The following is a 24,895-nucleotide window of genomic DNA, read 5'->3' on the forward strand; positions in this document are numbered from 1 at the left end:
AGCTGAGTAATTTAATTCTTCGATTCTGGAGAAGTTTTAATTTTGAGGACAAGTGGCAATGTGCATATCATGTTTCATGGTGTGATAAGGGACATTTTTTGTCTATGCCCTTCAAAAATGTATGTTTCACAATGCAAAAAAGAAAGACTTTTTTAGTAGGTCATTTTTATTGCACTATCTCACTATGCTCGAATTTCACACTGGTTAGTCCTTAGATAAGTATTCTTAGCCAGAAACGCACCTGTCAAAGCTAATATCCCAAATCAATTAAACTGTGAGTAAAACTAAGGCTAAACCTTACTGTGAAGCAAGAAAATGTGATAATTAAATGCAATAAAACTTCATACTTACTTATAAAATTGCAGAATTTTAAACTACTCCAGTTATTTAACTAATGTAAATAATCAAACATAGCTCAGGCCCAAGCTCCCTCCTTTCACTGAAAGTACAATTTTTACCTAAATTACACTATGACTGTCTCAATCCCTCATTTCAAAATGCTGCCACAGAGTTGGACTTGGAAAGCCAGTTTTCACAATGAGGAAATTTCTAAACTCCTTTGAACATATTTCAAAGCAAATCTTCTTTAAAAATAACAACTTTTTAAAGTTTCATACCATTCAAATAGTTAAAGAATCATTTAATTTATAGATACACTGATGATATGCCAACATAAAGAGATCCACAGTTCTAGTAAAAGCAAACAGCAAAATAAACCAAATAATTTGCAAATTTTAAAATTTCTTTTTTTGAGAAAACTTTGAGGTTATAGACAGAGTCTAAGTTCTGGTGTCCAAGATGACATAAAACATTGTTTCATGAGGATCTTCATAATGTCGATAAATGCAAACCTTTCTACACGGGCCTTATACTTATTATAGTAAAACCCAAGTGGTTTTTAAAAAAGCAAATTCAGAACTCTCAATCGATGAAACATTTCTGTTTTGTAAATTCAATCTTTCATTGTTTTAAAGAGATGGAATATTGCACAGTTCACAAGAAGGATCAAATGGTGCTTGAAACTGTGGACCTCTTTGAAAGTCGCCCCAGCAACGTGCAGATAGGCGCCTGCCAGTACCAGTCAGAGATGCCATCCTACTGTGATGTTAATAAGAGAAAGGATGCCAGTACAAAAGGCCACAGTAATTATAGGGGGAGTAAATACTTTTTTACTTCATGAATTGTCTCTCCATGCCACCTGCACTTCAAGGTAAGAGCTTTGTTATCCTAAGTGCACATGTTGATTAAACATTTCTTTAGGATGTTGCCCTTCACTGATAGGTCAGAGAAGAGCCATGATGAGAACAAATCACTGCCAACTGTGTAAGGGGTTAGAAGATGCCTGACCTCTGACCTCTAAGCCTCCTAATTCTTTTGCTCTGCCTTTCAAAAAAAGTTGTTTGGTCACCAGTTTTTCAAATACCTACCACAAATGTCAATGCCAACTGGTTACCAGAAACTGCATGTAGATTAAAGGGGTAATAGACTAACTGGACCATTGTATGTGCACCTGGAAGTAAAATAAGAAATACAGAAATAGAATATAGCCATAGAATGCCTATAAAATTTATTTAGCTCTTCATGGATTCTCTTCTGCAGGAAATTCATGTCAGAAAAGAGATGGAGACAACCTTGGCAATCAGCCAAGTGTGAAATTCTCTATTTAGTTGTTCTAAATTGTCACAATAATCATGATTATTTAGTTTAATTTGGTTTCCTGAATACAGAACTGAAAAGGAAAGAACTGAATTCTGATTTGCTGAATCTAAGAATGTCTAAAATTCTAAAATGAAGTCCCTGTGTAGAAGCTAGGCATGAGTATATTTTCCTAAATGTATCAAGGGAGAAGCATGAGAATTGTCAGAAAAGAGAGATTTTTAGAAAAAGAAACAAGGCTGTATTTAGATCCCTAGTTGGTTAAACTAATTGGTGTGGAGTGAAGTAATTAGTGGCCCTAATGCAGACAGTTCAAAGCCTGACCGTATGGGAGCACGTAGGTTATGATCTGATGCTTCATAATAGTAGCTGTGCCCTAGATGCACATTCTGGAATGAAGTTAGATTAAAACGAGCATGTGTCCCTGACCTTAAGAAGAATCAGTGCTAGGGCACTGTTTCAGCCCTCTACATATATGATTTGCTTAACATTTGACTGCTTTACAGAGCTTAAAAATAGGACTCTTTTCCTTCAATGATAGAAAAAGGTTGAGCCACAGAGATGTGATCTAATATAGATAATAAATGAAAAGAGGTGCTAAATATGCCATAGAGTCTTCCCCACAACTCTTCATGGGTGTTTCCTGTGATTTATAATTGCTTCTTGGATTGAGGCTCAAGGAGAAAAAGGGTGAGGAGTACACTCATTTAGGGAGAAGAGGTCAAAGGGAACACCATTCTTATGGCAAGTATCTTACTTCACTCTTTTTGCAAGGAAAGCACACCCAGACTGTATACAGATATAGAGAATATGCTTAGAATAGAAAACATTAGAATTGGAAAAGAAAGCCATGGTCACTAATCCAATCCCTCCCCGTGAGCAGAAAGTGACCCTAAACCACCAGGATCTTACAGCACTGAGCACCTCCAGTGATGGAGAGCTCTCTGCCCTTGCCAGGCCCAAATAATTTTTGGACAATTGTGACTGTGAGAAAGTGCTACATTTCACAGAACCAGTATCAGCCTCCCTGTGTCTTCTCTCCATTAGCTTATTCCCTAGGACTTCATCCAAATTGCTGATGAAAGTATTGAACAGGGAAGGGTCAGCGGCCTCACTCCAGATATGCAATAATCACTAAGTCATCACCTAGGGCTCCCCTAATGGTGAGAAAGCGGCTCCCTGAAATCCCTGAGCTGTAGGTAACAACCCAACCCAACTCAAAAGCTGGATTTGAAGATCATTCTGAGCAATTTCACTTTGGCTGGGAGTTATTAGCACTTTCTTTTTTAAGTGCCAGCAGACCGACCATCTTTTCTAGAATTTGGCTGGGGATGAAGGAAGGGTGCCAAAACCGATTCATATACTTCTCAGTGTAGTCAAGGTTACCTTAGGCCTACAAAAAGGAAAGAAAAAAGCTCAAATCTCAGCATCCTTATAAAGTTATAGTTACGCCACAGCTTGAACATTTGAGAGAAAAATTGATTTATTTGACACGGCATTTCCACAGGGGTCAAAATCTCTTACAAGACCATGTACACTTTTAGTGATGTCTTAGAACATCCCAAAACAATAACAATGAATAAATGAAAATTGTGCCGGAGAAGCAATGTTGTAAGACACTGTTTAAGATTTATTTCCACAGAATATACATAATGACCACTCCCCCCCACCAAGTGCTTTTTTTGGCTTCAGCATCTCCACTCCTGCTTTCCTCCAATCTCCTAACTTCTCTTGGTTGGTCCCTTGCTCTGCCTTCCCTTTCTCTGACTACCCATTATTATAGGAGACTTCTTCACTTTGTCTACATTCTTTCCTTCAGTAATGGCTTCCTGTGGCTTCAGCAACTACCAAAAAGGCAATAACTCCGCAATCTGTACTTCCAGCCTCGACTACCCCTAGCACCCGGATTCATGAGTCTAAGATCTCCTGCTCTCTCACCCCTGCCATGACAATCATGCTGGTGATCATGCTGGTCTGTTCATGGGCGGCCCTTTCCTCCCACCTTTCCACTGACATAATTTATTCACGCTTCATAGTCGGCATCAGTGCCCATTCACATATACGTATTAATTAGCTAATACTATTCTCGCTGCACTGTATCTGCTGTAGGCATGCTCTTCTCATTCCTATACCATAAGCTCCTTGAGGGCAAGAACTGCATCATAGCGATCATTATATTTCTAAGACACATCACAATGAATGAATTATACCAGAGGCAGATAAAGTGTTATGTGAACGAAATGAAATTTGAAAACAGTTTCTCATGAAGCAGTAGAGGTGTTGGTGTCTACAGTCCAATCACTGAATATATTGAGCAAGTGCTTTTTCATCTGAGGCCTACAGAGCATGTGTGGTTTATCCCCTCCATGGCCTGTGCTTAATGCTCCCTTGGTCCCCTGAGGCATGGCAATCTGTGAAAGTGCTCCTCCAAGGGTAAAATCCTAGCCAGCCTGCACAGACAATCGCATTGAAGGCTGGACCTTCACCTCTTTCTTAGAATAACCCAATTACCACATTCTCACAGTAAAACTGAGTATTTGTCAAAGTTTATATGATTTCTTAGCGAAAAGTTCTGCAAGCTATAAAATGTAGCCACCTCTGAATAAACAAATTGTCACATCCTATCTCAAAGTAAAACTTAGAGAGAGCCATATCTTTTTAATGCAAATTACCATTGAGAATCTGATGTCCCACAGTACTTCCTGTGTTTTCTAAATTCCCAAGATTAAATGTTCTAAGTGCTCTAGACGTTAGTGACTCTGTTACAGAGAGAACCGTGACACACAGAGGACTCCAGGTCCTGGAGGGGCCACAAAGAAATGTGTGATGAGAGGTTGCAGGGACAAGCAGTTAAGGACAGACACGAAAATGATAAATGGAGCCAATTTTCCAGTAAAAAGAATGAAAAGAGAGATTTGCAGTGAGAGGAAGAGCATTAAAGTGAAGGAAACTCATAGGATATCCTGGGAGAGAACATCCCTCCGGGGGTGTATTATATGTATAATGGGGAAAACAGCGAAGTGAAAAGGATGATGGGTTAGGAGCTAAGAGCGACTCTGCCTCAGCTGTGTGCTGGGCACGGACTGGATTCTCTACACAAAAGCTCCATTTTTTTAATGAAAACACTTATTTTGAGCATAGAAGCTTCCTCTCTGATAAATCCTGTTATGGACTGAGTGTTGACCCCTGACCTCCAATGTGATGGCATCTGGAGGTGGGGCCTTTGGGAGGTGATCCTCTTTAGATGAGGTCATGAGAATGAAATCCCCAGGCTGGATTTTTGCCCTTATAAGAGGAAGAGACCAGAGCTCACTATCTCTCCCCCTCGTGGGGACACAGAAAAGGCAACCATCTGCAAAGCAAGAGAAGGGCTCTCACCAAGAACTCTACCATGCTGGCACTCAGATTTTCAATCTCCCAGCCTGTAGACTATAAAAAATAAATGTCTATCGATTAAGCAACCTAATTTGATATTTTGTTAAGCAGCCCAAGATGACTAAGACAAATTCTGTGTATCCCCCTATATGAATACCATTTTGCAATAAGTGAAAGACGCCGAACTAGTATTTCTCAGTACCTCCCACTTTCAACTCAGAGATTCTTGAAAATGATAACCTGATAACCGAATCATATCTTGTTTTTTCTTTAAATTATGCATATTTGGATAAGATGGGAAGTAAATGTACAAACATGGCAGAGGATGAATTAGTTTATATATGAGTATGGAATACATTTATTAGAACCTCACACCTGAGGCTGCCATCAGATAAATCAACAAACAACACACGCTGGCGAGGGTGTGGAGAAAAGGGCACCTAGTGCACTGCTGGTGGGAATGCAGACTGGTGCAGACACTGTGGAACACAGTGTGGAGTTTCCTCAAAAGATTAAAAATGGAACTGCCTTTTTGATCGATAAATCAACAAACAACACACGCTGGCGAGGGTGTGGAGAAAAGGGCACCTAGTGCACTGCTGGTGGGAATGCAGACTGGTGCAGACACTGTGGAACACAGTGTGGAGTTTCCTCAAAAGATTAAAAATGGAACTGCCTTTTGACCCAGTGATCTCACTTCTGGAAATATATCCTTACAATCCCAAAACACCAATCAGAAAGAATATATGCACCCCTATGTTCATAGCAGCATTATTTATAGTAGCTAAGAACTGGAAATAACCCAAGTGCCCATCAGCAGATGAGTGGATAAAAGAGATGTGGGACATTTATATGATGGAATACTATGTGGCCATTAAAAAGAAGAAAAATCTTACATTTTTTGACAGCATGCGTGAACATGGAAATTATTATGCTAAGTGAAATAAGATAGTCAGAGAAAGACAAATACAATATGATCTCACTTGTATGTGGAATCTAACAAACAAAATAGGACCAGGGGCATGGATACATGGAACAGACTGACAGATATCAGAGGGGAGGCGGACGGAGGGACTGGGAGAGATTAGTCAAAAAACTTATATGCATAAATACATAATAGCCCATGGATACAGACCACAGTGTGGTGAAGGCTGGGGGCCGGGGGTCTGGGTGGAGAAGGTCAAAGGAGGGGGGTGGACCTCTGTAATAGTGTCAACAATTTTTTTAAAAGAATAAAGAAAATTCTCAGCTAAAAAAAAAAAAAGTCTATCATATAGGATGAATATATTAGATAGGGCAGTAACAAGAACATGTACCTATACATAATGAGAGCAAGTGTTTCTTTCATCTTTCTCCATTCCTCTGGCACTTAAGTGCACAGGAAAGACTCTGTGAAGTTGATGAGCACCATCTACCAGATTTGGAAAACACAACGTTGAGAACAATTCAACAGAGTTCCATTTTCTACGTAAACATCTTGAGAAGTAACAATGCACAACACAGTACGTGAAGATGAACAATGTAATAAAAGCTAACTTGAATATGCCATTATATGGCCTTGGACTTCTGATAAATTATGCCCTTTCTCCAAACCTCCTTAGGGCTCAGGTATAATTAAAACTATACTTACTGACAACAGCAATGTTTTCCATCATAGATATATGAAATAGCACGATATAGATGAGAATAAATGTAAAGATTATTTTTTTTTAATTCCACATGATGTTTCATAGGAAAGCTTTTTAATTTTATTTTTGAATCACAGTTTACATTCAACATTATTTTGTATTAGTTTCAAGTGTAAAGGATAGCTTTTAAAATATATACATCCTAGGGTATTTAAAAGTACATAAAAGTAGAACTTTTAGTTGCATGTTCCATACAACATTATCAACCACCTCAAATATGATAGCAATGGATTTTTTTAACTTTATTTTTCCAGCATTTAGTGATCAGAATCGAAGAAAATCCACACTGGGCCACTCACAGTTAGACCCCAGCCTCCAGCCTCTGGCCTGGGGTGATAAATCTGTTCCACTGTACTGTCTTCCACCCGATCCATACCTTCTCCACTTCTAAACAGGAGAGTTGTGGGTTTGTCTAAGACCAAAGTGAGCATTGCCGCCTGCATCTAATCAATGCACAGCCTTGCTTTCTGAAATACAGACTGACCCTGGTTCTCCCTTCAAGATGACACCTTCCTCATCATTTGTCACTGCTGAAGGCACACCAGCCTCTGCTCCTCACCTGTTTCCAGAACAGGCTGACACACTTCACGGACAGCATGAATCCCTTATGCACAGGCAACAAAAGTTAAAGAATAATATTACCATGGCTGCCAGCATGAGGAGGAAGTACAGAGGCTAAATCTCCAACCCACTGCCATTTCCTTTCATAACAACTCACAGTTGTGCAAATTAGTATGACTCCTGCATGCCTTGAAAGGAGCAGATATGAGTTTAGCGGGAGTTGTGGCTCATTGACTTTAGTGAGAGCATACGACTCGAACCCTCTGAGTTTTATAAGGTGGTGAGTTAGGTTAGGTTAAAGCCAACCCTGGAGCATAATTTGATTGGTTTTCCCTCCATCAGTGATGGATGCTTGATAATTGGTTTCTGCCTATTATATCAATAAATCAACGGCAATTCAATTTTAATCTGTAAACAAAGTTAAATCAAGGCTATGAGGATATTACACGCCTGCATTAGCCACTTAGAGGTGTCATTACTGTCTGTGGTTATTGAGCCGAATGTAGTCGTTTGAGTTTTTAAGTTCTGGTTTTAAAGAAGCGGAGACAAATTTGCTGAATGTTCTTACAAGAAACACCATACGCTCTGAAAAATCTGTACCTGCCTGAAATAGCAAACATAAATTATATAATATCAGAACAAATAAGGATTTCTAGCTTCAAGCACCAAGCGATATTATCTTCAGGTTGTCAGTAGGGAAGCAGGGAATACAATATAGAATAAAGTTAAATGCTCCTCACAGAAAAGGGGAAAGATGGGCCAATATTCCCATCTCAACCTGAGAAATTAAAGCTGGAAAAAAATCCCGTCTATCAACCTGCTCTGCTGTACTGCGCTCACAGCTGGACCCCAGTCCACAGGCAGTCTTACAGCACTTAGCACATTATGGGCGCTCAATAAATATCACAGAACACTATTACCCAGCCTGTACGCAGCACGCACTGCGGCCTCTACGTCTCTGACATCGTGGGACGCGTCTGTATGAATGTAAAGCACAGGCCGCTGGACGGAAGCACGTGGCAGCCCGAGAGATGAAGGAGGGGCTGGGCAAACCTCCGGGAGAACGATGAGAGAAGAGTGGACAAGGGACACCACTGCCTTTGCTCTGTGTCGAAAGATCGGTTCCTCCGCCTACTGTGCCCAAAATCAACTAAAAAATACCAGAGCATAATTCTACAGCAGTCACCTTTGACTCACCACACTTTCGTGTCAAGTTACCGAGAGGCAAACATTCCAGAATGGTATTCTCCATTTAAGGAGGGTTGTAGAAAGTCACGCACACATATTCTGAATAGGACTATTTACATGTTTTTTTAATCACATGAATCAAAGAAACTCAAAGAAATCACTCATAACACCTGTTAAAAAGCTGAACTTAGCACATTTATGCTCCAAATTAATCTTGAACACTATTTCATAGAGAATTCAGGATATTAACGAGAATTTACACTAAAAAGAAAAATAGATTCAGGCAGACGTCAGACTTTTAAGATAAATATAATTCTCCTAAATCCTGTTTAACTTTTGTGTTGTCAAAACCACTTCCCTTTGAACTAATTATTTAAATGAAATCATCAAGCCTTAATTTTTTGTTTGTTTGCCTCCTTGGTTATACTATGGGAAAAAGTTGAGGAAATGGAATTCTCTACTAGGATACCCAGCACCAGTGTAAACATACTGAAAGTCTAATTCCACTGTCAAAGCAGCAAAGAAAACAAACACTGAGTTGCATGGAGTCCACAGCACAGGATGGGGAGCTAACAGAAATCAAGAGTACACTTAAAAGGATTCACATCCACAGGGTCTGCAACTGCCTTTCTGCATCACATGTTAATATGGGATCATGGGTAAATCCTAAACGCATCAACTGGAAACAAGTGCTTTTTATCTTCAGGATATGAAAAAAAAATAGTGAGGGGGGGGGATTTCAAAATTATAAACAGAGGTGAGCAAAAGAAGGTTCACAGTTGTGATACAAATAATTAGTGCCATAATTAATAATAATACAAGAATAAACTCTGTGTTTCAGGTACTCACAACTATACACCTACTTTTGCCCCACCCCTGTATATGGAGTATGCACGTATATAAATATATATGGGGATACACATACACATATGGGGGGGGTGTATGTGTATATATATGTGTATCCCCATACACAGAGAGAGATAACACAAGCATCTAAGATATAAGGATTAAACAAATTATAAGGCTTAAGTGGCACACAGACAGCATCTAGGAAGGGTATTAGAAATAGTTATATCCAGCTTACTCCACAGAAATTCCTGGAATTGATGCAACTAAGTTCATGTTCAAACTCAGTTATAAGCACGACCCTCTTTCAAAATTTATTCAAAATAGCCAAAGCCCCAAAAGAGCATTTTAAAAATCAAATTAAAACTAGGAGCAAAAGAAGGGTCCTGAAGCTGTGCCTCCCAATTATCAAGGTTATGATTTGGTCCTGTTTTAGTATCAGGCATATTTAATTTCACAGATCGGGATATAATGTTAAAACACACAGCTTTACCAAGCCAATAGCAAGGCCTATCAAACACCTTAGTTTTCTATCCATCAGTGAGAGGAAGGTGAAGAGCAGACAGAAGAACCATTCCCCTGTGCCACTCACTCCAACAACACTCAGCAAATGTGTATTGTGTGATGTCCAGGCATCAGACTCTTTGCCCAACACTGTCAACACCCCCTCCACTCAGCTGCAGGCTTAGTCAGCTGTCTAGCCCACCCCTTACATCCTCACCTCTTCACAGTGATTCCAAGTCTTTGGAAAATGTACCATTCTTCAAAATAAGATGGGGCCCTTTTCATATATGGCAGTTTTCAATTAGCTAGCATTTTAACTTGGCCAGAAAACTCCATAGCTTTAACTAATTTTGGAAAACTGGTATTTAACAAATTCATTCCTATTTTGCTTATCTGGCATTCCTTACACTCATGAGCAACCACAGCCTATATTAAAAACCTTCCATTCTCTTTTCTGGGAAAAACGCCATATGAAAAGAATCAATACACAATCTCCTTTCAGAGAAAAGAATATGATAATACCCTCTGTTTCGTGACATCAGCCACCAATCTTTGTCAAGTGTGGAGCATTAACGAAAGTGGAAATGTCATATTCCATCTACATGACAGAACACAAAGAAAGGGTCCTAATTTCTTGTTACCATTAGACAAATGGTCTCTACCCTGATGCAAGAAAGTTAATGAGTAAAGGATACTGAAATCTTTCCACCAGAGATTTTCCTGTTGCCCAGTTGTTTCAGCACCACTAGAAATCATGCTTGTGTGCTTACAGCTGTGCCGGTGTGTATCCCATTCATTAATTTTCCCTTAAAATAACAACGGAAGTAATTCATAAACTGAGTAATGGCACAAAACACCAAATTTAACAGAGTTGTGGAATTTAGGTGTTGGAACAGGTGTAGAAGGCATTGTGTCTACTATAAAAAACTTTGACAAGTTGTGGTTCAGCGTGTCTGTGGTAGGAAAATAGTTCCCAGAAAAGTCGATTATATCATTGGACAACTTTAATCATTAGAAGTTCTTTCCTTTAATCAAAATGTTAATAGTAGTTACCCCTAGGGAGGTAGGATGGGAGAGAACTTTCACTTCCATATTAACTGAATTCTTCAGAATGATAATGTATTAGTTTGTAATTCAAAATAAGTGATTTAAAATCCAACTTCACTTACTTTCCACTCACTTATCCTTGTTCTACCTAATAAGAGCTCCAAGAGCATAGATGAAAGTCTTTCCATTTGGTTGCATGAAGACAGATCAATTCTCCTCAGTCTTTGTTTACTTATAAAGAACAGTCTCAGCTCCTCAACAAGAAACTTTTCTGGTACTGTTGGCAGACAATTATCTGAGGGTCTCTCACATTTCCGTAAATCTTGTGAGCAGAAGCACTTACTGCTGCTGTTCCAGACAATTGTCTCAACAATGTTAGTAAAATGAAAAGTCTTAGAAGACAAAAAAACAATGTCTCCCTCTGGAACAAAAGGCAGGCATCCTTACCACCCATTATCAAAGACTTAGGTTCCTTAAAGTTTCGGTTCCTCTGCTGTAGAGCAACCTACTATATAAGTGCAGGTGTCGCCTGGTGTCTTAGCATTCCCCTGTGGCAACAGGGGTTTGGTGACGGAACCAGAAAATCCAATATTCTGGGTACTAATGTTGCTTTTAGTAATAAAGTCCTTTACCTATGGCCCAGGAATCTCCTGCCATCTGCCAGCATCCATGGAACTGCGGGGCTTAACAGATAAGCTTGCAGAGATGGCAAACTCTTATCCTTCTCCCACTTTCTGGCAGGTACTGTACACAACTGAGTTGAAAATACGTTCCTGTTTTCTAGGAGATTATATTCCAAAGATGTCAAACTTGTAAAATTTTTAATGACATGTAATTGGAGAAGCTTAAAACTGTATTTGAGCACTAAAAATAAAGTATAAAGAAGGAGCAGAGTTATATGGTCAAAAAGTCTACTCAGCAAAAAGTAAAACAGATGGAGTTTCTTATGATTGTGAAAGGGGCTTTTTTTTTTAAATTATATAAGACAAACTGGAAAAGCTCTAGAAATGGCAATGATATTTCATCCCCATAACCTGTAACTCTAAAGCTCCTAAACATCTTGCCTTTCTTGCGTGTTTATAGGATGTTCATGAATCATACTGGAAAAGCCTCTTTCTCACCTGCTGTCTGGCTCCATAATCCAGTTACTACACCAGGGACCTCTCTGATCCTCCAGATTTGCTTCTCTAGCTCCCTCTAAAGGTCATTCTCTGGGGTCAGTGTGGTGAGGTGCGGACAGGGCAATAGCTGACTCCAGTGACTTGGAAGACAAACTTCAATCATACTTTGCCACCACTGAGTCATTTCCCTTTGTCAGCCAGCACTTGGGGAGCTCAAATTTCTTAAACTAATTGAGCACTTCATATACAGCTGTATATTAATCACATTGAAATGGTGCTAATTATTTCATTAACTCAAAACCAACCCAATCTAAAGTGTCACTTCTTTAGAGCTCAACTGCTAAATTTCTTCTTTATTTAAACCATTGATTAAAAACATGCTATGAGTTACATATGCAGATGAATAAAGATTAAGTTTCTGTCTAACATTTTGGAAATTCATGTATCTTGCGAAGGAGGTATGTGTGTATGTGTGTTTGCTTCTGATCAACTTTTTTTTTTTTCCTGCAGCATATGCAGCAGTAGCTGCAGTTTGTGACCATGTGAATAAAGGGAGGTCAGGACATATTTTCATCCCACCAGGCCCATGACAGACTGATGAGCAAAAAAGCTCTTTGCTCTCCTTTTTTTTCCTGTTCCCCTGAACATCTTGACTAGCAGGCTGCTAGATAATCCTGTTCAGAGTTAATGTGTAGTAACAGGATTGAGGAAAACTGGCTTAAGAGGCTTTCATCTGGGTCAGGACATATCGATGCCATATTTAAAGATGTTCTCTCTGTTCACCTCTGTGAAGATAAATGCCTGAACATTGAGCTTAAAAGCAAAAAGGAGAGAGGCACTCAGAGATGGGTGATGAGTTGTCAAACTGTGGAAAGGAGCTTTCACCAAAGAGGCATGTTTGCTCTGTAAAGAGGTACAGTGAAAAGGGAAAAGGGAAAAAAATAATTAGCATGTGTCTCCTTCTCTGGGCTGCGTTAGCCGGAAACCAGATTCTAAATGGGCACCATGAAAGCTTAGCTATTTTAACTGATGGAGAGGAGCCCTCTTCAGCAACAAGGATGATAGAAGTTACTCTCCTGTGCCCAGTAAGAGGGGCCAAAGGCCTGGCGAGGCAATTCATCAGCAACTATCCTGTGAAAAAGCATTTATAATCATAAAATGCTACTTCGGTTTTTTAATCAGCATTTAACCTGATAGTCGCTCTTATCTCAAGAGGTGAAATACACAAATCTCAAGACTGAGACTGTCTAATGCATGTTTGTTTTCTTTCCCTTCAAAGCCTGGTTCAATGTCTTTTCATTAGAACAATCTCAACCAGTCTGTGTGCGGGTGACTTGCTAATGGCATTTGAGAGTTTGTATGGTGGCTTAATAGTGAGATTTAAGCTTTTAAGCAGGTTAATTTACAGGTGAGGAAAGACCCTTCCCTGAAAAGCCTAAAAGCCACCAATTATCATTTGGTTTGCTCAAGGAGCCTGAAGAGACAGACAGCAATAGGGTGGCACGGGGACTGTGACAGTGAAACAAAACACCCTCATTTCCTTGCGATCTAGATTCCCTATTATTCGGACAATATACTGTTCTACGCCACTGAACTGGGATGAAATGTGGTTTGTCATCAGTAAATAAATACATTAACAGGAATCATAAGGTACTCCTCCATGCAGTAATCTGACCTACCGCAGAGTCAGGGTATGTGTGAACTTGTAAAATTCTCTGAAAAAATCTACGTTATCACTCTGCAGTTCTCCCACTACCAGTACTTGCTCTTAACTCTTTTTCAACAAGATGCAAATCTCCATCTTAACAAGTAAACTTCAACAGTGCTAATAAGCATCAAAGTGCAACATGCTAATGTGCTGCCAATGACATGAGATAACATATCATCGTCACCTTTTTCCACCAGATAAAAATGGATTGTACCATAAGCTCCACAGAAGAAGGTACTGTATGTGGCTTATTTCTTCTTAAGAACCAAGCACCTAGAATTGTACTTGACTCATAAAAGACACAGTAAATATAGACATGAATGAATAAATGAATGAATGAGTTAAACCTATACGACTGTATCTGTGATTTTTAAACTCTGAGTCTATTTTACTGGATAGACTTTCGCTATACCTAAATCATCTTGGTAGTGTTTCTGTATAAGGCATTTGCTTCCTGGAATTCCTCCAAAACTTGAGCTCTCTGATTCTGACAACTTCAAATATCTTTAATGATTTCTTTAAAGAGCAATAAAACATCAGGCTACTGAAAAGGAGATAACTGTACCATCCCTGCTCATGAATGGACTTAGCAAGCATTTAAGGAGCCTTAATGTCAATCTTCCACAGCTAAATGTATAACGCATCCATTTTATGAATCTCTTTGACTTGGATCCTAAAGCCCCCAGGCACAATTTTGCAGGAGTTCCTATGACACACACATTAAACTGAGAAGCAGGAAATACGATTCTCCTAGAGGCTAGTATGCACCTACTTTGATTATTCTGCATAGTAAGTCGGGCTCGGTTGGCAGGTCATTATCTGATGGATGTCACCAACTATAGGAGAAAAACAGGGCATAGGGGTCTTACATCAAATTGTCCTTAAGTCCAAGCTGTGGGAAGTAATTATTAAAGTAAAGGCAAAAATTAGGGTTCGCATTTATTCTAGCCTAAGCACTGAATATTCATTTGTGCCTTTTTAGGGTATTTAATGAATCCTTTTTTTTTTTTAATGAAGAAAATAACACAGTAAAATGAGGTAACAGACTTTTCATTTTGCCTTTGAGATTGTAGATTGATTTGTTGGGGTCCTTAGGTCTCCCTGAATAGATAACAATTTCTAAAAGACACAGATATATTGCCCAAATGTGACCTCAAATGAGCTACCTGTCAGTTCATCTCTTAATAGTACACAAATCAAATATCTTTGCCACATTCGTACAATTTTTAAAACACTGTTTTGATATATACTCCTTGATATGCATATTTGGCAAACCCATCAGTGCTCCCTACAAAACACTTTACAGTTAAATGTAATTGTGAATGAAATCAAAGGGTCATAGAGGTTTGTAGTCGGTAGATACTATGTAATCATCTTGCCAATCATCCCCTCCACTGTATCTGTCATTATATAATGTCTCTGACAATTTCTGCTTTAATCCACCCGTATATAGGGAGCTCAGTAGCTAAACAAGATAACCTACTCCATTACTAAGCAGCAGGAGATACGAAAAAGAATGTCTTACAAAAATAACTTCCACTTATACTGCACTTTACGTAGTTTACAAAGTGTTCATATATGTCACCCCATTCTATCCTTATGACACTAATGCCAACTAAAAATTATAATCTTACTTCCCAGATAAGAAAATTGAAGTTCAAAAATATATAAATATAGCAAAATAGAGACAGACTCATAAATAGAGAGCAGACAGACAGCCCTGGGGGGGGGTGTTGGGGGGGGGTATAAGGAATGAGCAAAAAGAGAGAAAGAACTTATGGACATGGGTAAACAACAGTGGGGCGACTGGGGGGGGGGCGAAGGGGCAGGTGGAGGTAGAAGAGGGTATAGGCGGGGCTAAAAAGTGATGGGGAAAAAATAAAATAAAGAAAAAATAAAATAATAGAATGGTCTAACTTTCAACTTGCAAGCTATGTAATAAAACAGTTTACAGATCTGATGAATATATGCCTTTGGGATCTGTCCTCATTCCCTCCAGAACACAACCCTGGTTTGAGGCACATGTTGCTTGTTTTGATCTTTATGAGGTTCCAGAATTAGCACATCCTTCCACTTGCAGAGGTCAGGGAATATAACTGCAACCACTGGAAAGAGCACAGTGCCCGAAGAGCTGTTTCTGCAGAGACCAATATGGGTTTGGCATGTGTCTTTAACATCCATAAAGACATAGTAATGACCCCTCATGTCTTCACAACCAAGGATGCTACTTGCAAGACAATAAGCTGAGTAAAAGAAAATCCCCTTTTGGGAGGTTCTTCCTAATAACTTTTAAAGCAATGGCTAATAAAGTGTATCTGAAGTGTAATCACCATCTTAAAGGAAACTTCATGGAATCGATTCCATATGTTACAGTATTTTCTGTCACAGGTATTCTTGAGTGTGTAAGGACTGTTCCACCACTCAGCCAGGAGCTACATATATGGAGTCCAGTCACACGCTTACTGATTTTCCATCACAGGATGCAAGGAAGTCACTTTCTCAATTAGAGCACGATGACACTAATGAATGCACTCTGGTTGTTCCTTTTCTTACAAGACTTTCTTATCTGGCAGCTCCAATGATGTGATGAGAGGGTGATTTGCAAGTCTGATTTGGAAGTTTTGATCACAAGAAACTAGGGAGTATGAAGTTTCTGCTTACAGTCTTAGGGACATTACAGAAAATTAGCTCTGGTAATGTATTGAAATTATTCAGATAGAAATAGACTCTTGATTTTGTGATCCTTCCTTCTTAACGTGCACAGGGACTGTCATGTAAATAAAAACTTTTATAGTTACTCTCTAGAGACTTCTGTTTAGTAACTGGATCTCTTCAAATTCTGCATTGTGCACCTATCTAGTAGTCAATGGGCAGGACTGTAAATAGAGATATTTTCAGAGTTTCAAATATTCTATCCCTCCTCTTGATAAATTTGAGTCAGTGCTTCTAAATAAGTTTTAATAATCAAGTGCAAGATTTTTTATGCAGAAAAATAAGCTAATTTATTCTTTTGTGCACGCACATAGTGGTATCCATTATATTACTCTCTCATATTATCTTGATTTTAAAACACTGAACATCTTGGAAGTAAAATAAACATTCACATCATTAAAAGAAGTGCTATTTCTCGTCCATGTATATTAGCAGATAAAAAATCCTACTTAAATGCTATATTAGGCAAGCTATAGCACTAAAGTATTATTCATGAGACTAGACATAATGATAAAAGCAATCTACTGATAATATTATGGGTAAGTAAATGTGGAAATAGTCAGGAAAATATTTCTTTGCTTTATGGTGCACAGCAAGAATATATGCAGCTTATTGGTCCCTGAAAGACAGATGCATATACTGTAGATTGTTCCACTATAGAGCACATTCTATTAGGCCAGTGGTGAAGCTGAACTGCATCGGTTTTTGGAGGGGCCACTTAAACTCCCTTCCCATCCGGGTGATGGAGAACACTGCCAGATGGCGACGGGCCAGGTGCAGGCAAGGAGAACAAGATGTCAGAAAGGCAAAGGGTAATTTGTTTTCTCCTCTGGGGTAACCTGGATATATTCTTTTTTCTCCAAACTGTTAAGCTTCAAGAAAATATGTCTGTGCCAAGTTCTGAATTATTAACAAGTTTAACATCCATGTGCCACCTAATGTGAATGCATTTGGAGATTGGTGAAGATCAATTTTCTGTTCCTAATTTTTAATTGCAACTAATGACCAGAAATTACCTAGAAGGCCTTCAGCCTCAGGAGGAAAAGCATTAAGCAGACCTGAGCAATGAGATACTTCTACTTGCATGAATATTTTTTATTTCAGACACTGTCCCTGAAACTGCCAACATGACAATGCTCTTCAATAATAAAAAAGATGTGTTCCAGGCTTTTGCAAAGCTGACACCTGCTTGACTGACAGCCTGTTCCTGCACACCAGTTCTTTGGCTCCAGCTACACAGCCACCTATCAGCCACTTAGGTGACATGAGCTTTTTAAATCATTAAAGAATTAATATATATTATTGTTTACCTCTCCATAATTCCGGAGGTGGCAAAATTGCTCTCCAAAATAACACTAATTACAGGTTAATTGATTATTGTGTCTTTCTATGACACATACTCTTTATTTACACAGTCAGAAGAATCTCCCACTGTATCTTGTTTTAAATCTCTTTATTCACTCCCTTTGTTTGGTCCAAGAGATAATTTTTCGTGGGTTCTCAACACCGAAATCAAAATGTGTGTCCTACTTTCCTGCTAGTGTTGTTTAAAAGACCTGCTTTTATTATTGACATGCAAAGAACCTGACTGAAAGTGGATGAGCCATTTTTCACTCCCCTCCAGCTGGGTAGAGCTGGGAATTATTTCTCATCATTAAGTAAAAAACATTTTACTTTTGGTTGGCATGACAATGACATAAGAGCTCTCCTTGGCTCTTTCTCAGGAAGCTGGAAAGTGAAAACCTTTCAGCTCAAGACACAGAGTCGATCTTTTACACTCTCATTAACACTAAAGGCGGCCATGTGGGCAAATCCACATACGGAAGAGTATGCTTCATTCAGAATTGCTATTATATTGCTTTTTAAAATTTTTTTACTCCTCACCAGAGGATATTTTTTCCATTGCCTTTCAGACAGAGTGGACAGAAGAGAAAGAGAAACATCGATGTGAGAGACACTGATTAGTTGCCTCCCACATGCGCCCCCACTGGGGCAGGGGGATCAAGCCTGCAACTGAGGTACATGCCCTTGACCAGAATCAAACCCCAGGCCCTTCAGTCCACGGGCCAACGTTCTAATCACTGAGCCACACCAGCTACGGATGTATCGCTTTTCCAGAGCAAAATTAAAAGCATAAAATAATGCCACAAACTCAGGTTGTATGTTTGGAGAGCACTCTGGGCAGTAAGGGCAAGATATCGTCTATTTATTCCCTCTGAAGATTTTCACAAGATCAGTGGTAACTCTACAGAAAGACTCAAGATTGACTGTTACACTGTAATCAAGAGAAGCCTTAAGTAAAAGTGGTCTTCCTTTGCCTTCCTCCACTTCCAAAGGTTCCGAAACTTCCTGAAAAACAGAACAATGCAAGACAAAGGGAGAGAAAGTAAAGTGATAGGAGGGTGCTGGATATATTTCCAAAGAAACCAACAGAATGTGGTCACTCATGATAACCTTCTCTGTTTTTTCTGAAGTATCTGCAAAGCTTTCCCTCTCAACCTAATAACTCCAATGATGACATACATTTTTACTTGCCTGAAATGTATTTGATTTTCTTGTTTTAATTCCTTAAAAAATAAATAAAATACATGTAAATCAATAGTAAGAAACAAGGGGAGAAAACCTACCAGACAACTAAGAAACAGAAGACACTCAGAAACATCTTCTATAAATAAATATAGAAAAAATTGGGATAGAAAATTAACATTAACAGCTATTTTGGAAACAGAACCTGGGAAACTTTTTAATTTATGAACTAACATATTTTGTGTCCATTCATCCTGAGTCACTCTATGGAAAGAAAAAGAAAGAAAACCAAAAATATAGACTCACTGATCCTGTTATATTAGTTTTCTTTGCTGTGTAACAAATTACCACAAACTCAGTGACTTAAAACAACACACGTTATTTCATAGATTCTGTGTGTCAGGTGTCTGGGCACAACTCAACGGATCCCTCTACTCAGGGTCTCACAGGACTGCAGTCAAGGTGTTCACCGGGCTGCATTCTAACGAGAACTCAGGGTCTCTTCCCAGCTCATTTGGTGGGTGGCAGAATTCAGTTCCTTTCAGCTATAGAACTGAGGCCTTCAGCTTTAAGAAATCATCCACATTTTCCTGCCATGTGACCCCTTTCAGTCTGTTCAGGCTGCTATAAAAATGCTATAAACTGGGTGGCTTAAAGACAACAGGAATGTGTTCTCACAGTTCTAGAGGCTGGGAATCCAGGATCAGGCACAGCAGATTTTGTATCTGGTGAGAGCCTGCTTCCCGGTCCACAGATGGCTACATCTTTTCCCTATGCCCTCACATGGTAGAAAAGGCAAGGGACCTCTCTGGGGTCTCATTTATAAAGGCATAATACCATCTAATCACCTACCAAAGACCCCACCACCTCCTAACAGTCTCCTTGGGGATGAGAATTTCAACATAGGGTTTGGGGAGGGCACAGTCTATAGCAGACCCTTTCTACTGGCAGCTCCTTGTTCCTTGTTTCTTCAAGGTCATTAAAAGAGCCTCTCTAGTGCATGTGAACAAGGCAGAGCTATCTGTGTATGCAGATGGAGCAGGAGGGAGTGGGGAATGGCGGAGAGAGAGAGGAATCTAATTATAAGAATATCTCATTATATTTGCCATATTCTGTTGCTTAGAAGCAAGTCAGAGGTCCTGCCTATACTCGGGGGGGGGGGGGGGTACATAGTGCATGTCTACTAAGGTCTCTCTGAGCTACCCTATGGTCTATTTAGATAGTAATTTTGACCTGTGAAAAGAATTTTCCATAAGGTCATACTACAGAGGTCAGTCCTACATGTCCAAGGAGTCTTTTCTTGGCAAGAAACCTCTTATTTAAAAGCCAAATCAGTCCCACAAAAATACTTATTTCTGGCTCTGACCACTTCTCAGAAACAAAATGAGGAATATTTTAGTGTTCAATGAAATGCAGAGGTTCATCAATGTGTAATGTGACCAAACAATGGCATGAACCAGGTGATGACTATGTTTCCAAATCACTGCTGCTTGATAATATTCTGAGATATCCTCAAAATGTCTCCCTAATGTTTCCTTTCTCTGATAGGAATGGTTTATTATCTGAAGAAAGCTGTAACCATGCAATAAAATGGCCTTATGAGAATGTTAATGTCTCTATCCAGGGCCAGGATGGTAAAGGCTAGGCCCAGTGGTGTGCTTGGACAGTTATTAAGGAAGGACCATGCCTCTGTTAAACTGCTGACACAGACGTCCTTCATATATGCTGCTCTAAAATAAAACAGCGAAGGCTCTCTTATGCAACTCATTCAAACTCTCCGTTGATGAATTGTTCCAAAATAAAACTGGTGAAAGCAAGGATTTTTTGAATGATGCATATTTTCCATAGACAGTTAATTTTATTTAAGAATGAATAAATGTACATATTTGCTATTTTAACATAAGGCCATGACCATTTTTTAGTGTGTATAACACTACTGATTGGATTTCTCTGTTGTCTTTTATCAATAAATTCACACATAATGAATCATAGAAATCTACTATTTCTAGTTTTCTTAAAAGTGGAATAAGAACATAAAAACACTAACAAACTACGGATTTTAAAGTAAATCTAGATTTTACTATTTATTTTACATATATCTTATTACACATCTCTTTGGATAGTAATTTTGATCAACTCATATCTACTGAGTCTTTCAAAATCATCTGACATGGTTTTCAAAGAAATCATCTCCCTTGCATTTTATATTCATATTTTATTAGTACAATGTAATTAGTTTTTAAAACCACCATAACCAGTTCAGATGACATTAACAGGTGCAGGATCAAGCTCAACTAACTTTTGGTAAGGGTCCTATGTGAACAGATGGACTTGAGACTAGTCTATTAGCTACAGCACGCAGAGTGCTTTGGGCAAAAGTCAGCATGCTTTAAGAAGGAATGAAGAGTGTCATTTAACCCAGTAGAATGGTTAAGGGGTCATTTAAAATATCTTCTGCTATTGATTGTCAAAGATATCAATATGCACACATTCAACAAATATCTGTTGAGCCCTTACTATGTGTGAAGTTATGGAGGTGCTAGCTACTCCAAAGAAAAGGAAAAAAATGTGATTGCTACCCTTGAAGATTCCAAGACAATTATATTGTGAGGTACTATTGCACTTACATAATGTTTATAGCATACGAAGGGTTGCTATCTTCTTTAACCCTACAAGCTTTCGACGTTAGCCTTGAATTCTGATAGGTGCTAAAGAATGGTGAGTTCACTGAGGTCCTAAGGTTATTGTTTGATGATTTATGACTCATCAGACCTTAGTTGAAAGGACCCTGTTAAATTCATTTTTAACACCAATAAATATGAGGTTAAATTGTAAAATAGGTTCCATTTAATCCAATTTATTTTATGTAGTTATGCTCAAGGATGCATGAAGGGGCCTGTGGTATGTGAGAAATCATTCCAAAGACTAACAGAGATGGAGATTTACCCTAAAAAAACCACAACGGTATATTCAACTCTCCTTTCCTACACCCCATATGTAATCGGTCCCTAAGTCATGTCACCCAAAACTATCCATTTCTCTCCCCAACTTTCCCATGTCACTGTTTTAGTACATTCCTCCAAATCTCCTGAAAAGCTCTCTCTTTTTCCTGACACCAATTTTCTCCCTCTGGCTTTCAAAGTTCACAAATCTGTTTATATGATTCTCATTTTTAGAGCCCACTATAGATCACCACACTCCAAATAGTGCCTAAGATCCTCCAAATGGAGCCAAGCAAGACAAAATCTAGATTTACCGTATTTTACCAGCATCACCTATGATTATTCCTGCTCATATAGCCTAAGTTCAGTGTCATAAATCGATCCCCATTCCTTCTACAAGTACACAAACATTATTGTGTAAGTTTGTATCATTGCAATTCTGTTCTGTGTTCCTAAAACACCCCTTTTCCTTAAAATCTTGGCAAACTTTTACCCATCCTTCAATATCAACTCTTTAAACCCTTACCCAATATTCCAAGCAGTTTGGTCACAATTACCCTTCCGAAATTTTCTGTTCTGTTTGGGGTAGAAGGTAGATTAGTGAGACATTTCATTTTCAAATTTCAACTCAGGAGCACTCCTAATTTCTTTACTTTTATGCCCTATACCACTTCTACAATATTTACTATACCGATGGTATAATTGACATGGGGTCAGAACTTCTCTATGCATTTTCCCTTTCAGTCAACCAAGGTTTATATCAAAGCTTTTGAAGATAATTGAAGATCATAACTTTGTTTACTCAATTTCTTGAAAATCTCATTTACCTTTGATTGTTACGTAGCAAAACTTTAAGAATAGGTGTTAATTTAATTGTATGGCTTAATACCTTATCTTGAGTGAAGCCAGCAGTTTTAAGACAGTCCTTTATCTTTCAAAAGAGTAAAGAGGTAAAGTAGTAAAGAGCCAATATTCCTAAATTAATCTTTTATAAAAATGAATTTTCTGTTAATTCTGAATATTTTGGCAGAAGACTGCAGTAAAACACTAGCTGTGAACACTAAGATGTTTTATTGACTTGGAAACATAAAGTTCTCAAGACTAACTCTGCTAAAAATGTGTAATTCTTCAGAATGTATTGCCTAAATAACAATTTGTTATGTTTGGTGACTCAGTTAAATCCCTGAAGATGTTGGAACATTTTGGTCACAAGCGCTTGCTTTGAATATTAATCTTTCAGCACTATTTTCAAACACTTGAATCAGTGTCCTATGAAAGCTAAAAAGTTGCATTACTAGAGTTAGGATTTTGTTGTGAGCAATATGAGAGCCCAAAGAGTATATCATAATAGCTATCTGGCAACAAGATCCAGGGTCACCTTTCTAAAAACTAATGTTATCCTAATATGAATAGCCTATTAGTTATCCAGAATTAAAAGGTATATAATTATCCTTATTGAAAATCAATAACTGATGAGTTGTTGAATTGGTGTGGCTCAGCGGTTGAGTGCCAACACATGAACCAGGAGATTATAGTTTGATTCCGGGTCAGGGCACATGCCTGGATTGCAGGCTAAACCCCCAGCAGGGGGTGTGCAGGATGCAGCCCCTTGATGATTCTCCCTCATTATTGATGTTTCCGTCTCTCTCTCCCTCTCCCTTCCTCTCTCTGAAATCAATAAAAACATTTTTTTTTTAATTAAGAACTACCCTTTGGGACAGCATGGATGGACCTGGAGAATATTACACTAAGTGAAATAAGCCAGGCAGAGAAAGACAAACATCACATGACCTCACTTATATGTGGAATCTAAAGAACATAATAAACTGATGAACAAAATAGATTCAGTGACATAGAAGCATGGAACAGACTGATGAACCTCAGAGGGAAGGTGGGGGTGGGAGGGTGGGTGGGGAGAGATTAACCAAAGAATCTGTATGCATTATATGCATAACCCATGGACACAGACAACAGCGTGGTGAAGGCCTGGGGAGGGGAATGGGTGCAGGGTGGAAGGGGTCAGTGGGGAAAAAGGGGACATCTGTAACACTTTCAACAATAAAGATCAATTTAAAAACAAACAACTGATGAGTTGATAGTACCAAATAGAAAGAACACTAGAAAAATAAGCCCTGGATTATCCCAGTAGGATAACGCACACCCGTGAAGGAACATAGAAGAGACCACATGTGAAGAAAGGATTGAGAGAACTTAAGAGTTCCCGCAAGACTCTGATTGTTTAGTGGCATCCAACACCTATCCTGATCTGCCCCTGGGTACACATGTAAACATCTGTAGTACGGTTTTTTCAATGACTAAGTGAAGAGCAGCACAAATAAAAGAAAAAGCTACTATAGATCCTTGAACAGAATATTGACACAAAAAACAAACTGCTTTAAAATATGTACATTCTTTGCACTGCTTTAGATTAGAATTCTTACATATCAAACAAGTGACAAGTTTCCAGAGCAGATGAGCTAGGAGATTATCTAAATTGGACCACATTTGAAATTTCTTTTTAAAACCTTTTTTTAATCAAAGATATGAAAATATGACCCCTCAATCTGAAGAAGCAAAAACTGCTAGGGCTGAGCTGCTGCTGTGACAGCTCACATGAAGACAGCAGAGGAGAACACAGAGCCAAGTAAAATCTCACTGATTCTCATCACCCAAGCCTGGGGCAGTCTTGGGGTGTAAAGTTTGGATAATAAAACTATAGTATTTTATTGTATTCAAATTTACTTAATAACTTGATCTAGGTTACTGACATGTTTCCTGGGTACAGTTTGGGGGTAAGGCACAAATAGCAATTCCTATATAATAGCACTATCTGAAGCATCGTTCACCACCATGGGTCTGTCGGTTGCACTGTTTATACGTAAATCTATGTTTCCAAAGTACTTAAAAATGTGTTCGTTTTGGTTAAGTACACCATGCATTACGCAAGACTTTGGTTGCAACTAACTGAAAGCCAGTTTGAATGAAATAAAGAGGAATTACTGGAAGGACGCTGAGAGAGCT

General features: G+C 38.7%; 1 pseudogene across 1 annotated transcript in view; it reads left to right on the forward strand.

Moving 5' to 3' along the window:
• Nucleotides 1-976: 976 nt before the first annotated feature.
• The window catches only part of LOC308554939 (large ribosomal subunit protein uL6 pseudogene), a 106,852-nt pseudogene continuing 82,933 nt past the window's right edge, over nucleotides 977-24,895 (forward strand). Inside the window, exon 1 of the transcript in view lies at nucleotides 977-1,142. The product of the transcript in view is annotated as a large ribosomal subunit protein uL6 pseudogene (transcript). The remainder of the gene's footprint in view (nucleotides 1,143-24,895) is intronic.

This window comes from Miniopterus schreibersii (genome assembly GCF_964146895.1).
Source record: "Miniopterus schreibersii genome assembly, chromosome: 3".
Classification (NCBI taxonomy): Eukaryota; Metazoa; Chordata; class Mammalia; order Chiroptera; family Miniopteridae; genus Miniopterus; species Miniopterus schreibersii.